The sequence below is a fragment of the Carassius gibelio genome, chromosome A10, assembly GCF_023724105.1.
Source record: "Carassius gibelio isolate Cgi1373 ecotype wild population from Czech Republic chromosome A10, carGib1.2-hapl.c, whole genome shotgun sequence".
In the NCBI taxonomy this organism is placed as follows: domain Eukaryota; kingdom Metazoa; phylum Chordata; class Actinopteri; order Cypriniformes; family Cyprinidae; genus Carassius; species Carassius gibelio.
The window spans coordinates 4,578,680-4,596,179 of NC_068380.1; the positions used below are offsets into that span (position 1 = coordinate 4,578,680).

The following is a 17,500-nucleotide window of genomic DNA, read 5'->3' on the forward strand; positions in this document are numbered from 1 at the left end:
TATATATTTGACACATAATATATGCGATCGTTGAGGGGGGTTTGAAGTTACAGTACAAAAATATAAAATGTAGTTATTTGGCACGAAAACCCCTGCAATCCTGGACTGGTTTCTGACTGAGTCAGTGCTTTCAAGTGTTTTGTCACAGTCAGATCATAAACATGATATTTTTAATGTCTTTGATGATTCAGTAGTGCTGCAGTGTTTCAGTTTGCTGTTTTGGTCCACATCAAAAAACCAATTGTCAAGACAATCATACATTTTATTTTTTATTTAAAAGAAATTCGGACTTGGTAATATAGCTTTAAAAAAACATCTTTTTTATTTTTATTTTTTATGCATGTATATATATATATATATATATATATATATATATATATATATATATATATATATATATATATATATATATATTATTTAGCATTTCAGCAGTCATTCAGTGTAACCTGTTTCTATTTGTCTTCTGAAATGGTTTTAAACTTTTTTCAGTCAGAAAAACAATCACTATGACCAAGCAGACTGAAAATGTTTAATGCACGTAGTAAAATAAAAGCAAAGTAAAATGTTATAAATATCATCTAGTCATCTAGTATCATCTTGATTCGATAAATATTTTATATACTTGTTAAATGTAATAATAATGATAATGTTTAATAATAAATGTAAAAAAAAAAAATATTTTAAATACTTTTATTATTTTATTCAAAAGTAATTTTTAATTCTTATTCAATAAATATATGTAATTTTCTATAAATATTTTATAGTATTTTCTCACATTTAATATATTTTAAAATATATTAATATTTTTTTATAATATAATATATATTTTTATAAAAAATATTTATTTAAAATGTTAATATCCCAATTAATTTTTATAAACTGATTTAACAGTGCATAAAAATAAGCAACAATATTACCTCCTTACAAAAATAAATAATATATGAAGAAATGCAGCAAAGACTTAAAAATTTTTTGAATGATGATGCAATTGAGTCTTGAATTGATTCATTAAAAAATCAGATGCTATTAAAACATTGAGTTGTTTCCTATATTTTATGAGCAAATAAACAGCCGATTACAGTATTTATCCCAAGCAAAATCTTTATGCTTATATTGTAACTGCAGCCCGGCTGATATGAACCGTTTTTTGTTTCACAACCCAAACAGAAAAGGTTACAGATTGACAGACACAGGAAGGACAGAAGACAAACCAGCAGAAGAGAGCGATCTGGCCCACGATGGCTTTTCCATCTCGCTCTCTCTCTCTTTCTCAGGTTTCTGGTTTCACAGTGGAGTTCAGGTATGTCTTTATATGCCTCCCTCCATCCATCCATCATACAAACACACGCACACGTTCCCTCATCCACACACAAAGCTCCTGACAGGTTCCTGTGAAACCCAATCGCTCTGCTGCTGTTGTTGTGACACAGGTCTGAGCGTGAGTCTGTCAGATGATTCAAGCACACACCACTCACTACTTCTGCTTCATTTCAACTCCACATTTAAAAGAAGTTCAGATGACCCACAGAATGCTGAATATAGTCAGTGAAATGCTATAGATGTGTCTAGAAGTTAGGGTTTTCTACTATTGCTGTAACTGTAACTTTATGAATGAAAGCATTAGATGAAACCATTGTAGAAATCAGACCTTCAGACTCAAAATTAATTCATTTTCAAAATATAGTTCACAAATGCTTAAGCTAACTTAATTGCACAAAAAGTAAAACATATTTACATTTAATATGTTTGCAAAAAAATAAAATAATAAATAAATAAATAATAATAATTATATATATATATATATATATATATATATATATATATATATATATATATATATATATATATATATATATATATATATATATATATATATATAATTTTTTTTTTTTTTTTTTTTTAATTAAATATATATTATAAAAAAAATATATTGGATCGATATTTTTGGTGCAATATGAAAACAAAAATATTTGCATTTGAATAGCATGCATTTAAATGCATTAACGAGAATATTGTGTGTAAAAGCATGCACGAGACGGTGGTGTTTCCCAGTCGTTGAAGTGTTGAGTGTAAGCGGATGTTTGCGGCTCGATCCGCAGGTCTGTGTCACAGAGGTGGCCATCTTGATCCACTTTCAGTAAAGCTCAGGGCAATTAAACCCCCTTTAAACGTGAGCGAGACATTCAATCTCTGCGGCGTGATCGGATGAAAAGAAAAGAGGTGATGAATTACTTCAAGCCGCTGGCCGATGCGATGTCCACCAAACCTCCCATTAACCCAGAGATCAATCTAATTTCTCCAGCTCTGGGAAGCGTGATGTGATTGCTGGGAGAGGAGCGGATGAGTCAGGATGTCTTGCATCATATATGGACTGAGGAAACTCTGAATGCAGGGCGAGAAAATCCAATTGTTCGGGGTCTTAATGTGTTCATTGAGTTTTCAAGAAATAAATCAGGTCTGGAGGGACAGAAACTTTCAGATTTTCCCCTCAGTTCTTCGGTCCATTTGGTGAGGTCAGTGGGCATAAACAATGAAGCAGGGTTATTTATCAATGGGATACTAGTTTTTATTAGTGATTTGAATATTTTTTTGTTGTTGTTTTTTTATTTATTTTTTTGTCTTTTTTTAAAAAAGAAAACCATCTATATAGTTTTTATGAATATTTTGAATCAGTTTTATTTTTATATTTTAATTTAAATTTGGTTTAAAAAATTTTTTTTTCATTTTTTTATTTTATTTTTAATAAAAAAATATATAGTTTTTATTAATATTTTGAATCCGTTTTTATTTTTATATTTTCAATTTTAATGCAAAGTCTACATATATTACGTATATTTTGCTTAAAGTTTTTCTTTTGTTGTTGTCACTTTTATTTTATTTATTTATTTAAAATTAATGCCTATATAGTTTTTATATTTTTTTTTTAATGTCAGTTTTAGTTGTTTTAATCAGGGCTTGAAAATGAAAAAAACATTCAATCGGTTCTCTAAGAGTCAAATCGATATTTTAACGTTTCTGTTGTGCGTTCCTCTGATATTATTAACGTTCTGAAACCAGTTCGGCTGAAAGAAAACCGGTTAATAACGTTATTAAAAAAAACAATATTATTTGGCTAATAATATAATAATAATAAAGTATAGCGTTTTCTTTACTCAAAAAGAAAAGGAAAAAATACAGATCTAACGCTTAGTCACAGCCAATAGGCTACAGCATCATCATCTCTACATTTTGTCCAAATGTAAGCTACTTAAAAAAAAAAAAAAAAAATCTATCAACACTTTAAAGACAAAGTATTTTTAAGATATTTTAAAATGTAAAAAAAAAAAAAAAAACATAAAAGAAAAAAAAAAGTCGCGACTCACGTCGTATTTTATTAGCCCTATTACTTCCGAAATAATAAAGGCTAAAATGCCTGTAGTCTAAAGCAAGATGTTTAAAAACATTATAAAAACAGTTAAGGCTATAAAAAAGGCTAATTAGTTAAGGCTATAAATACGTCAATCCAAAAACAAATTAATCTAAGGTGAAGCTGATGCCTACCTCTCTCTTTCGGCACGAATCCAAATGTTTCCATGTTCCCGATGTATCTGGATGCTAAAATGTTATTTAATATAAAGAATATAGAATAATAGTAAATGTATAATAAGTAACGCTGTATATGCGTCCGACAGTTGGACTCCAAATTTAATTCGAAGAATTAATTTGAGGTTAATAGCAAATAAAAACTGTTCATCTTCCAGGAAATTTGAGAAGCTCCGCTAGGCTATTTTAGTTCGCAATATTAACGACAAACTAAAACTAATTAATTTAGGCTAAAACGATACTGAAACCAGCGGGTCTCTCATTCGACACAAAATCAAAGTATTCACCTAGTATTTTTAATTTGAGCAAAAATGTGTTTTCTTTTTCCTTTTGTTAATTTTTTCCCTATATATGCCTGTGTTGTTTCTATGATTTTTTAAATTTATTTCAGTTTTAATTTTAGTTATTTTTGTTATTTTATTTTGATTTCCATATATGGACTGGAGAAGTAAGTTTTGAGTACATATGTTAATGAGCTGATGGTATTGTTACATATTCATAAATTACTTTTACATATCAATACTGAACGTGCAATGATATGTGAATGCGGGCAGTGCATTTGACAGCATCATGACTTTTCTGTCTGTTTCAAACAAGTAAATTAAGCATACTGTAGCTTTATGAACTCAAAACTTCTCCAGTCCATATATGGAAACAAAATGCTAATGATTGAGCCATGAGCTCATTAACATATGACCGCCCACTTTTACACATCTTCAGCAAAATGCTCATTAGTATGCAGTGATATGTAAATATGGGCGGTCCTATGTTAATGAGCTAATGGTTTTGACCATGTAAGGATTTTGTTTCTATAAATGGACTGGAGAATTTTGAGTGCATATGTTAATGAGTTAACGGTTGTGTCTTAATCAGTTCTATTGATGCACAGAGGTTAGCCAATCATACCAGAGGTAATTTGCATATCTTAAAGGCTGTAAAGATGTCTTAAAGGTACAGTAGCAAGAACTCACTGTTTAGTTGTAAAGTTAAATTAAAGTACTACTGTTTGATGCACAAAACCTTATTTTGTAATCGACTTCAGGGAGATTCTACATGCTTGAGGAATACGTCCCATAGCAGGAGGGAGCGTTATAGTATTTGGATGATATTTTGTGCTCTTGACTCGCGCCGTGGCTCTGGTTTCTGTCAGACGTCTGTGTTAAATAAGCTTCCGCTGCGAGTGCAATCGAAGGATCGTTCAGGGCTGCGGCACATGAATTAGAAGTTGTTTTGAGGTCTTCTGTTGAGGCAGAAAATCTGAAACTATAACCGGTTTCATTAGGTAAGAGATTTCTGCACTGCTGTTGAGTGATAATATTGCACAATGGCAATAGTATTTTTTGTTGTGAGTTTGCAGTCTGAATCGTTTGAGAGAGAATGATTAGAAAGTATAATTCACTCAAAAAAAAGGAAGATTATAATGTATGATTTTTTTTTTGCAATTGAATACCATGCATTTATTCATACATTTAACAAAAACAAAAAAAAACTTCAATCAACAGACTTTCCATTTTTCACTATGCATAAATGATCAGACTGATTCATTAGCAAATGATTCATTTGAGCAGGTTCTTTTAATGAATCGGTAAAAAAGACTCTCATATTATTACACAAGATGTGAGGGATTTTGAGTGCTGTGAAAAAAAAAACATTAAATAGATAAAACAACTTTCATTGTTTTGTTCTCACTTCATGATCAGATTGATTCACATTCAAGTGATTCTTTTGATTCTTTTAATGAATCATTCAACAAAAGTCTCATAAGAACGAACAAGTCTGAATCACTTTAATGAATATCTCTGGTTATGAGTCCATGAGCGGCTGGTTTACTGATGCGTTGTGATCTCTCGTTTCCTGATGACTTTGGAGGTTTTGTGCTTTTTAATTTAATTAGCATTCCTGAGCCATTAAGCAGGGAGCGTGCCGCTACAGGACCTGCAGTAAACAGATGATTTGACGGCGCTTTCTCTCTCGGAGCGCTGCTGGGGAACACAGAACCTGAAGGAATGCCAAGAATCCCTGTGTTAAAGTTCACACTATATCTCCTTCTGCGTCTGGATGGCAGGAAATGGAAGACAGCTGTGTGTGTGTTGTGCATGATGACGGACACATGAGTCACACGATTTTAGGCCGCGTTGAGATTATATTCATTATCCTATAATAAGGCTGCATGATTTGTGTGTGTTTGAAAAAAAAACTCCAGTATAACTGTAAAATTACAAGCAGGTTGCTGAAAACAGCGGGTCATGAGCTGCTCACGTGTAAATGAACACCGTGCTGCGCTTCACTCTGAAACACAGTTTATTTGATTAAATCACAGCCGTTGTGAGGTGATAATCACACGAAGCCATATCATGATTAATCACACAAGCCCAGCTTATAACTGTGTCCTCTTGACAGATGAAGCTTCCTCGGAGCAGTAACGTGTGTATACTCTGTGTTTGTCCCGGTGCGTCCCGCAGGTGTGTGTGGAGCGACTGCCGTGTTGAAGAGCTTTCAGTGAAGCACTAATGTGAGCTTTTAAGGGAATGTGTTTACTGAAGCTGTCAGAGGAACGTCCAGCCAACGCTCCTCTGGCACCAGACTCCTTTTTCCACTTTAAAAACCGCGCTCAGAGCCGAGCACACAGCGCCGGGTACATATTTGAGTATTTTTCTATTGTTTTGTGTATCAATCATACAGAATCTTGTGTGGCTGTGTTTGTAACTCAAGCCTGTGTGCTTCCTGTACGTGGTTTTGACAGGGAGTGACTGTGAGGGGGGAAAAGGAAAAACAGATGATATTTGACTCTTTCATGAGCAATGCATCACTCTTTTCAACCTGTTTTTGATGAGAGATTCAATTGTGTTTCACATGTGCTGCATGTTTGACATGAGAAGCGGCGCTCGTAGCCTTCGAAACCTTGCCTCAGATTATCAGGTGACGTCTGAAGTTTGCATGTGATCGCGTGTGCGTGATGGATGCCCCCTTTGCATATTTGCATAAAGTAGATTGCATCATTTGGACACCCCTGCAGAAGTGCTTGACTTGATGTGCCCTGATTAGATGGAAGTCGTGTGCAGCGTTTCTGGAACACAGACGATTAACTGAACGGTGTCTTTGGTTTGTTTTGAAAGGAATATTTTTGCATTTTCAGGAATGCATTTAGTTCAGATAATATTTGTGGTTTTTTTGGAACAGGGAGATTTTAATTGTATGTATGGTGTGTTTTGTTTGTGTGCGAGTTTATATATATATTAATTATTCAATATATTATTTAATATAAATATTATATATTTGTATAATTATGTATAATAATAATTTTTATATAGTTACATTTTTATTAAATAATATCTTAAAGTAATGTTATAATTATTATATATTATATTATAATTTTTATTTTTATTATAATTATTAAATATTTTAGAACTTTGTGGATGTATAATATATATGATTTATTTTTAATTACATACATTTTTTAATTTATTTAAAATATTTAAATATTTTAGAATTGTGTGTGTATAATATATTTTTCATTTTTAATTGCATTAATTTTTAAATATACATATATATATTTTAATATTTTAGATTTGTGTGTTATATATATATATATATATATATATATATATATATATAGTGCTTTTTAATAATTTAATTCAAATATTTAATAAAGCAATTAATATATACACATTAACATATATTTGTTATATCATAAATAATATATCTTAAACAGTTTTTAATAAAAAAGTATGTATATAATAATTAGTTTTTCTCTTAATTTTTATATGCATTAAAATTTATATTTTCATTTTACTCAAGTTAAATATTTTCATAAAACAATTAACAAATTCATATTTGCATGTATTTATATAAATGTTTTCCCCACTCGTTTTTTAAAACATTTAAAACATTATGAACATTTTTGAGTGATATGCTCAGTAAGTCAGGTCTAAATTGATTCATTTGAACTGATTCATTTGAACTGATTCACAGAAATCTTATAGTCTAATGGTTAAATGTAGTGTGTTAGTACAGTACCTGTCCTCTGTTCTGCGTCTGGTCAAACGGGCCGCTAGTTTGACTCGGTCCACAATGAGTCTCATTGAGCTGTGCCGGAGTGCTTGTTTTGGAGTCATGGATGGAAAAATGTGCAGCTGGGAAGGTTCCCCTCAATCAAACGACGTATTAATAGCCAAGTGACACACGGCACAGGTTGAGCGGCGCAGGAATGCCTGGCAGGTTTGGGCACATATTGTTGGGATTAGGACCCTCGCCAAAACAAATGACCTCCAACTTGGTGGGCAGTGTGTCCAGAGAGCGAGCGTTCGGTTCCTCAAACAGGGTTTTTGTGGCTGGTTCGTCACCATCATATTCTGACTTTAATTTGTGCATCTTGGCTGTGGTTCATCTCGGACCGGTGGAGCAGCTGAATAAATACACAAATGAATCCATTTCAGTATCAAAACTGGCTTGCAGGCGATGGCCAAATTAAACACAGTGTCCCCTCTGTGATGTATTTGGCAAAGACACAGTTTATCTTTTATTTTAAAGGAGTAGTTCAGTCAAAAATGAAAGATCTGTCAGCGTTCACTCTCTCTCTCATGTCGTTTTCAACCTGTTTGAGCATTTAACCCTAATCCCGGGTCCATTTTGAACTGGAAAATATGATTTTATTTGATTATTTTATTCATGTTTTTTAGTAAGGGAACAAGACTTTGCAAATGTGTTGAGATCCTCAAAATACACATCATTTATTTTTTTCAGATTTTTTACAATTATATTTAAAGAGATATAAAAATATTTCGTGTCCGGGTCATTTTTGACCCAGGTATATGTGAAGCACCGTTTCACCGTTTCACTGTTATCTATAAAGTTATATAAGGGTCAAAAACTAATAATAGTAATAAGAAAAAAGTTTTCAGAATGAACTGTTGTTGCTGTACGAAAAAGTTTTTCCTCAAACTAATCTTTCGTTCCACAGAAGAAAGACAGATGTGTGGGTTTAGAGATGAAGGCAGATGATGAAGATTTATTGTATTTCTGTATTGTGTTTCAGTCTCTGTGAGGAGGGGTTGAAGGCTCACAGATATTTATAACGGCGCTGTAATCGCTGATTATTTTCCTGGAAGACGGTGTCACAGCGGCGTAAACTGAGAGACTGACCTCGAGCCTCGTCTGCAGATTCACTGGATCACGCTGCGCTCATCTGTTTATTTCTAAATGTCCTCAGAGTTTATTTAAAAGGTGAATGGAGCAAGAATGCAATGTAGCCGATCCCATTGGGCCTCGCTGGATAGAGGATAGACAGATAAAACTGAAGAAATGACTGTAAAATGTGTAGTTATTCATACAGGTTATACTTATTTGCTGCTTGCTTGTCTGAAACAAATCCCTGAACTGTTTCCCTGGATTTGAGTTGAGTTTATCTCGATTTTTTGCTTTGTAATAACAATAATAATTACTTTTTTTTTTCATACTACTACTACTACAACTAATAATAATAATAAAAATTAATGCTGTAAAGGGATGGATTAAAAAAAAAAATTATTTGTAACATTTATTAAGAAACATTTATATTTTTATATTTTGTTTTTACATATTTATTTTATTTATTTGATATTCATATCTCATATTATTAATATTATTTGTTCTCTGAATTTGTTTCCCAGATCTAGTTTTTAATAATAATAATAATAAAAATAATAATAATAATAATAATAATTATTATTATTTAGTTAGTCTTATTTAAAACTGTAAAGTAAAAGGATTTTAAAAATATTTTATTTATTTTATTTCATTATATATTTATGAAAGATAACGCAAAAAAATAACCCCCCCCCCCCAGATTTGAGTGGGAGTTTGTCTATATTTTTATTATTATTAATAATAATTATTACATTTATTTCTATAAAGATAGATGGATTTAGAAACATTCTATTTATTTATTCCATTACATATCATTTTAATTATTTATTTGTTAGTCATACAGATTATGCTCTCTAATCTCTGAATTGTTTTCCAGGATTTAATTATTAGTTGAATTATTATTATTATTATTATTACTATTATTATTTAATGCTGTATAGGGTGTGGATTAAAACATCTTTAATTTCATTATTTATGTATGAAAACATACATTTTAGTTATGCTATTTCATTTGATTTTATTTGTTTATTCCATTGAATTCTTCAGTGGAAGTGTTCATTTCACATCAGTTTGTAGGAAAGCTCATGTCAGCTCTGTTTTTTCGGACAGATATTGAGTAACGTCTCTGTTGGGTGGTCTGTGATTCTGTCTGGTTTTACACACCAATGCAAACATTTTTTCAAAGTCTTGCAAGTTTCATAATAACATTGAGCGCTGAAGCAGGAGGTTGTTTTTAATTATAGCTCTTTTTTAGCATCTCTTTTGTCAGCGTGTGCGCGCTGTGATGGATGTGTGTTAGTGTGAGGCTTGGCTTCTTACTCTTATAACGTCACAGACAGCGCACACGTCCAAGCAAAATCATCTCCAACCGCTTCTGTCCGCCTCAAAACCTCCTGCGCTCACAAAACTAATTGGAGCTGGTGGTTTGAGAGCAGAAAACCTGCCGCGGACGAGTGAATGGAGCTAGGCTGTGTAATAATGTGCGTTTATTTGAAAGCAGCTCTGGATCTGCTGGGCTTGTATGAACAGCTGTTTCTGCCCACTTCCACCTGCAGCCGTTTCTTACCGAGCAGCTTCGATTAATGAGAGTTTTGTGCTTGAGCGTTGGAGCTTAGACGGCAGGAAATTGGAGGATAAACTATCCTGCTGTTGCTCCAGCGGTTTTATTGGTTTCTTGAAGTGAACTGCTTCTCCTCCGGCCTTCACCTCAGTCTGTACTGCTAAAAACAGAGCCACGCTGATGTCAAATACTCTGCCGTGTGACGTTATGATTCATCTAAAACTATTTTAAACTGGGTTTTCTGCATGCAGTTTTTACAGTTAGTAATAACAGAGATTTAGTTTGCGTTTGTTAAACAGCGAGACCATTTCAAATGAACCTGACGACAAATATATAATTGAAAATGGTGAAAACGTAAAAGTAATGCTGAACATTGACAATTTTACTTATGTTTACTAAAAAAAAATGGTTTACTTCAATAATTACTTGAAAAACTTCAGAATCTGAAGGCTATGCATTGCTTTAAGTCTTTTTAAATATACATTTATATATGCATAAATGTATGTATAAATGTAATATTTAATATTAATATTATAGCATTTAAAGTAATATTTAATTAAATCTTATTCATTGGTATAAATCAATACAATTATTTATAATATTACTATATATATATATATATATATATATATATATATATATATATATATATATATATATATATATCAATCATTACAATTATTAACATTTATGTGATATTATATAACAATTATAAATGATTTTTGAAAAACATTTTCAAGATAATTACTACATTTGCGTATATTATAATTATATGAATTATTTTATAATATAAATACAATATAAATTGTATAACTAAAAAGCAAACTGTATGACTGTTTATATATATATATATATATATATATATATATATAATATTTAATATTAAAATAAATGTTAAAATGCATTAAACAATATTTGTATATTTATATCATCATTTAAAAATATATATTATGTAATATATCAGTATTAATGTATGTAAATCAATATTTATGTACTATAAAGTTTCTGATTCATAGCTTTGTTTTTTATAGTAAACGTTAAACCTTTCTAGTAAATATAAGGAAAATTGCATAGAAAATATAAAATTATAACAAACTATCTGCTAGTTTGTTTTTAATTCTATACCCTTATATAATTATGTATTATCTAATATAATATAGTTTTAATAAGCTGGTGTTGCTGTGTGGTTCAAATTGGTATTGCATATTGTGAAATCTTTCTTGTGATGTCAGCTCTCTTCACGAGCGTGTTTTCAGTTTTCTGTCAGAGGGAATCACTTTCAGGGGCTCGGGTCCAGCAGACCTTCACTAAAATTGTTGAATGTGAAAACGAGTGGAACTCCATGAGCTTTCAAAACAACTGAAGGGATTTAATTACACATAGCTGGACATCTTACAGCATGGAAAACCCCTGAGCGCTCGCTGCCCACGCCTGCGTCCGCCCACAGCTATACACATATATTTTTTGAATTAAATCCCAGTCTCTGGAGTTTGATAATCCCAGATTTGCTTTGATTAATCGTGCAGCATTACCAGAACCAAACGTATCTTCATCAGAACAGTGACGTGTAGAGCTCACATTCATCACACGCTCGGCAAATATCAAACAATGTCTAAATGTAAAAAGCAACAATATACAAACTGAACCCAAAATTATGTTAAAGGGATAGTTCACCCAAAAATGAAAATTACCCCATGATTCACTCGCCCTCGAGCCATCCGAGGTGAATATGTCTTCGAATATGACGTCTTCTTTCAAACGAATCCAATCAGAGTTATATAAAAAGCTCTTGCATTTCTCTCTTTATTATGGCATTGAATGGTCCAAAAGAAGTCCAATAAAGTGCGTCCATCTATAATAAAACAGTGCTCCACACGGCACCAGGGGTGAATAAAAACCTCCTGAAGCAAATCAATGTATTTCGAAGAAAAATATCCATATTTAAAACGTAATAAATCGTAATCTCTGTTCTCCGCTAACTGTTTTATGCATGTTCATTTCGGCATAGTCCTGTGAGAATACACTATTTGCATTTATTTACAGAAGCAAAGTTTCCTTGCTTTATAAAAGGAAAACCAGTCTCCTCTGGGCTTTTATCGAAATCCTCCCACATTTTTCTTTACAAATCCTCATTTTGTCCTTTTAATTCGTGACTGGGATTTTTGTTTTGCTCTGTCTTCTGCAGAAATGTATGTGCATACGACAGTTAGCGGACGCTATAATATTTTAAATATGGATACTTCTTTTACAAAAATGCACTGATTTGCATAAGGAGGCATTTATTAAAGGGATACTCCTCCCCAAAATGAAAACTTTGTCATTATTCACTTCGGAACACAAAGTGTTACAAAGTCACGACAATACTTTTTGTACGAGAAGAAAACAAAATTGCACTGTTTTCGTTCAAATGAAAGCTTAAAGACACATGGAAAACGAGGCTCATATTTTCCAAAATTGGTGTGAAAAGCCTCCCTGTTTTAATCCAAAATATCTGAAATCGTGTTCCGAAGATGAAGAAGCTTTTACAGGTTTGGAACGACACAGGGGTAAGTGAATAGTGACAAAAATTTCATTTTGCGATGGATAATCCCTTTAACCCCCAGAGCCATGTGAGGCACTTTATATGATGAACGGATGCACTTTATTGGACTTCTTTTGGACTATTGAAAACACTCATTCACTGCTATTATAAAGTTTGGAAGAGCCAGGACATTTCTTAATATATCGATTGGATTCGTCTGAAAGAAGAAAGTCATATTCACCTAAAATGGCTTGAGTGAGAGTCATTTTCATTTTTGGGTGTACTGGCCCTTTAAAAGTTTACAAAAGTGCTGTTTATAACATTTTAGAACAATGTTGTAGAGCATACAACGATACATTTTAAAATATGTGTTGTTTAATGAAGCCCTTTGTGTGTAACACAGATATTTTTAGTATTTTTGTGCGTATTCTTGTGGAAACTTCTAACAGCACGTTAAGAATGAGCTTGTGATCTCCACACTGGTGTTAGCTAGCTGGCTAGTCACGGACACTTAAAAAACACATCTGGTGCACTTCACCATCCACCATTTTCCACTGTTCATTTCAGACACGTGCGAGAGGGAAACACATGCGCTCTTCATGAGTTTCCTCCAGTAGCTGCTCCCACAGACTTTCCAGACCATTTTTCATTTATTTACCATGACACAATATTCATTAAGCCCAATGAGGCTTTTCTGCCCAGACTTCAGGGGCGTTTGGGTTTCTGAAAAGGCTTTCCTTGTGTGATAAATAGCTCTTCCCGACTTGCTCCTCTTGATGCGCACCACACCGAAGCTCTTCAATAACACGGATCAAAGTCTCTCCGAATCCCCCACGGGTCAAGTGTCGAGCACTGGATGGGCAAAGGCCAGCGGGACGGTCAGTTAAACAAAACATGTGACGATCAAACAGCGGGTTACTAGAATGACCAGTCCGCCGATCACTCTTAAAGGAGTAGTTCAATCAAAAAATGAACGTTTGTAGTTTGTTACTTCATCAGGTTTGGAGAAATGTAGCATTGCATCAGTGTCTCATCAGTGGATGCTCTGCAGTGAATGGGTGCCGTCAGAATGAGAGTCTGATAATGATTGCTGCATGTTAATGTAGATGAGATGTTGGGTGTCTTGAGCGAGGGTCTGGGTTTATATAGCAGCAGTGTGATCGTAATCCAGAGCAGATGCTGCTTGCTAAACACCATTAACTCTGCTAATTGGTGAATGTTGATGTTGCGTTTCATCTCTGGCTGTGCAGCGGTAGCCCATGGTGCACGGCATTCTGTTCCTCTTTTATTGTTTGTTTTTTTGTTGAGGAGAAACTTTAAGATGCTTAAGTGGAGGAAGAATAAACTCTGATCGTGTGTTTGATGTGATGAATGCTGGAAGAGCTTCACAGACAACATGATGTGTTTATGTTGGAGCGTGCGTGTGTGTGTGTGTGTGTGAGAGAGATAGGGAGTGTGTGTGTGTGTGTGTGTGTGTGTGTGTGAGAGAGAGTGTGTGAGAGAGAGAGAGACAGAGAGAGAGAGAGGGTGTGTGTGTGTGTGTGTGTGTGTGTGTGTGTGTGTGTGTGTGTGTGTGTGTGTGTGAAAGAGAGGGAGACAGAGAGAGAGAGTGTGTGTGTGTGTGTGTGTGTGAGAGAGAGGGAGTGTGTGTGTGTGTGTGTGTGTGAGAGAGAGAGTGTGAGAGAGAGAAAGTGTGTGTGTGTGTGTTTGAGAGAATGTGTGTGTGTGTGTGTGTGTGTGTGAGAGAGGGAGTATGTGTGTGTGTGTGTGTGTGTGTTTGTGTGTGTGTGTGTGTGTGAAAGAGGGAGACAGAGAGAGAGAGTGTGTGTGTGTGTGTGAAAGAGAGGGAGACAGAGACAGAGAGAGAGAGAGAGAGGGTGTGTGTGTGTGTGTGTGTGTGTGAAAGAGAGGGAGACAGAGAGAGAGAGTGTGTGTGTGTGTGTGAAAGAGAGGGAGACAGAGACGGAGAGAGAGAGAGAGAGGGTGTGTGTGTGTGTGTGTGTGTGTGTGTGTGAAAGAGAGGGAGACAGAGAGAGAGAGAGAGTGTGTGTGTGTTTGTGTGTGTGTGTGTGTGTGTGTGTGTGTGTGTGTGTGTGTGAAAGAGGGAGAGAGAGAGAGAGAGAGGGTGTGTGTGTGTGTGTGTGTGTGTGTGAAAGAGGGAGACAGAGAGAGAGAGAGGGTGTGTGTGTGTGTGTGTGTGTGTGTGAAAGAGGGAGAGAGAGAGAGAGAGAGGGTGTGTGTGTGTGTGTGTGTGTGTGAAAGAGGGAGACAGAGAGAGAGAGAGGGTGTGTGTGTGTGTGTGTGTGGCAGGGTGATTATTTTTATTTTTATTTTTTTAATGCTTTTTTTATATGTTTTATATATATATATATATTATATCTTTATATTTGTTATTGTCTTTTCTTTTATCTTTATTAAATTAAAAATAGAAAATAAATACTATACTAATACTAAAATGAATTGTGACTCTGTCTGTGAAACCCAGCTGAAGTAATTTTTTGTGTGTGATTTACTTCATAAACATTCTGTGAAAATATAAGCTTTATATCTTTGATATTGTCTGAGTTAAGGCCGTGTCAAAGACTGAAATCATAGTGAAATCAAGCTTTGATGCTTATCTCATTATTAGATTTTGAGGCTTTATCCTGGATTTCACAGACAGAGTGAGAAGTATATTAGTATTTATTGCATGCATTTTTGTAGTAATTTATTACTTGTTTCACTACACCAGATTGTCACACTTCACCAGATCTTTACGCTATAGAGTCTTTTTTCAGACAGTTTCCGAGCGAACTGGTTCAGAGCGAGCTGGATGTGTGAGGTGAAGCTGGTTGTGGCGTGTCTCTGGAGTAGTCCAGGCGGCCGGACGCTGTTTCTGATACGTGTCTGCTTTCAGGGTTCATCGGCTTCGCTCGTTTCTCTCTCTGCCCGTCTCATTCAGGACCGGCTCCTTGTTCTTTGATCCTGATGGATTCCCTTTGGCATAAGAATAATATTTGTGTCCCGCTATGATCTGTGAGGTGTGACGGCGCGGTGGAAAATTACCCCTCTGGTCTGAAATCCGTCCAGATCGTAATTTTCAATTTAGCAAATTGTCAGGATTGTTGTTTGAGCGTCGAGCGCTTTATGGGCTCCATCTCACGAAGTCATGGGGTCCATGTAGTCATGATTTCTTTGAGAAGATGTTGACACACTACAGTATGTGCATGCGTGAAAATATGTCCAGATGAAGACACGATCTCAGCATTTCTCAGTTCTTCCTCTGTCTACTTTCTGAGGGCTCAAACCTCTCTGAGCGACATCCGAGAGCGCTCGCATTAGCAGGATGCAATCGGAGCCTGAGAAATAAACTCTGCTCTCTGATGTCAAATAAACAGGAGGAGAGAAGCGTTCCCGTTTGTTTTGATAGCGTGAGCTGGCGGCGGTCTGGAGAAGTGTTGATGTTAGCGGTGCTTGAGAAGGTCAGGGAGGAGATTCCTCCAGCACCTGATCTGAAATAACCTGTGTTTCAGACGCAGGGGACCTCTGGGGGTTTGTTTGCTTCCTGTCAATGGCAACGTAGATACCTGACACTCTATAGATGATATATAATAAATATAATACTTATACTTATTTATCCTTTTAGTCATAACACCTCTGGCCTGGTCATGTCTGTAGTATACTGATGATAAAAAAAAAAAAAAAAAAAAAAAAAAATATATATATATATATATATATATATATATATATATATATATATATATATATAATTTGTTTGTAAAATACAAAATAATAATAATAAAAAAATAATAATATAAAAAAACACTTTCTTTTGCATTACAGTATTGGGAATTAGGGTGGAAAATATAGGCTTTATTTTCTTTAATATTTAAAAATATATAATATTAATAAAGAGATTCAGTCGTAACACCTTTATGTGGAATAACAATAAACAATAATATGATGTGTATTCAAATTAATATATCAATTATGTAATAAATACAGTACTTTTTCACAACAAGAGTTCTTTTGTATTACAGCATTGAGTATTGGGGTGGAATGTTTACTTTTGTCATGAAACTTTACTTTACAGTGTTTTTGCATATATATATATATATATAATTAATAATATAATATTAATTTAATAAATATTATATGAATAAATATTATTATAAATGTTTAATAAAAAAAACTAATTAAAAAAAACTTTTTTTGCATTGTGAATTTGACAAATATAAATATTTTCAACCCTTATTCTATATAATATTTACTTTTTTTATATAAATAAATATTTAAATAGAACATTTATTTCAATAATAATTATTATTGTTTTAATATAATATTAATTTACAATGCAATAAAATATTAAATGCAATATTTCTAAAATGATTTTTACTGTAGCTACTGTACCTGTCAATCATCATAACACCTGAGGCTTGTCGTTGTTGTGCTGACAGCGCGTGAATGAAGGGGATTTGATGGTAATCCTCTCTGATCTCCGGAGAATCAGCCTCTCTCTCTCTCTCTCTCTCTCTCTCTGTCTCTCTCTCTCTCTCTCTCTCTCTCTCTCTCTCTCTCTCCCTCTCTCTCTCTCTCTCTCTCACCTGAGCACACAAAAGCCTGTTATATCACAGTCCCAAAACAATTACAATGACTAACAACACCGAACATGACACACGATAGCGCGCTAATCGCCTCCCGCTGCTCAAGCGTGCCGTGTCGGGTTGCAGATC

General features: G+C 33.9%; 1 protein-coding gene across 5 annotated transcripts in view; it reads left to right on the forward strand.

The window, feature by feature from the left end:
* Nucleotides 1–17,500, forward strand: part of LOC128020893 (bone morphogenetic protein receptor type-1B-like) — a 59,414-nt gene that overhangs the window by 7,556 nt on the left and 34,358 nt on the right. For 2 of the 5 annotated variants that reach the window (XM_052607690.1, XM_052607689.1), the window contains one exon: nt 1,168–1,300. The exons of 2 other annotated variants lie outside the window; for them this stretch is intronic. The gene's annotated coding sequence lies outside the window, so the exon portion shown is untranslated. Of the gene's footprint in view, nt 1–1,167; nt 1,301–4,741; nt 4,865–17,500 lie in introns of those variants that run through there. One more of the 5 variants, XM_052607692.1, reaches the window with a different exon arrangement.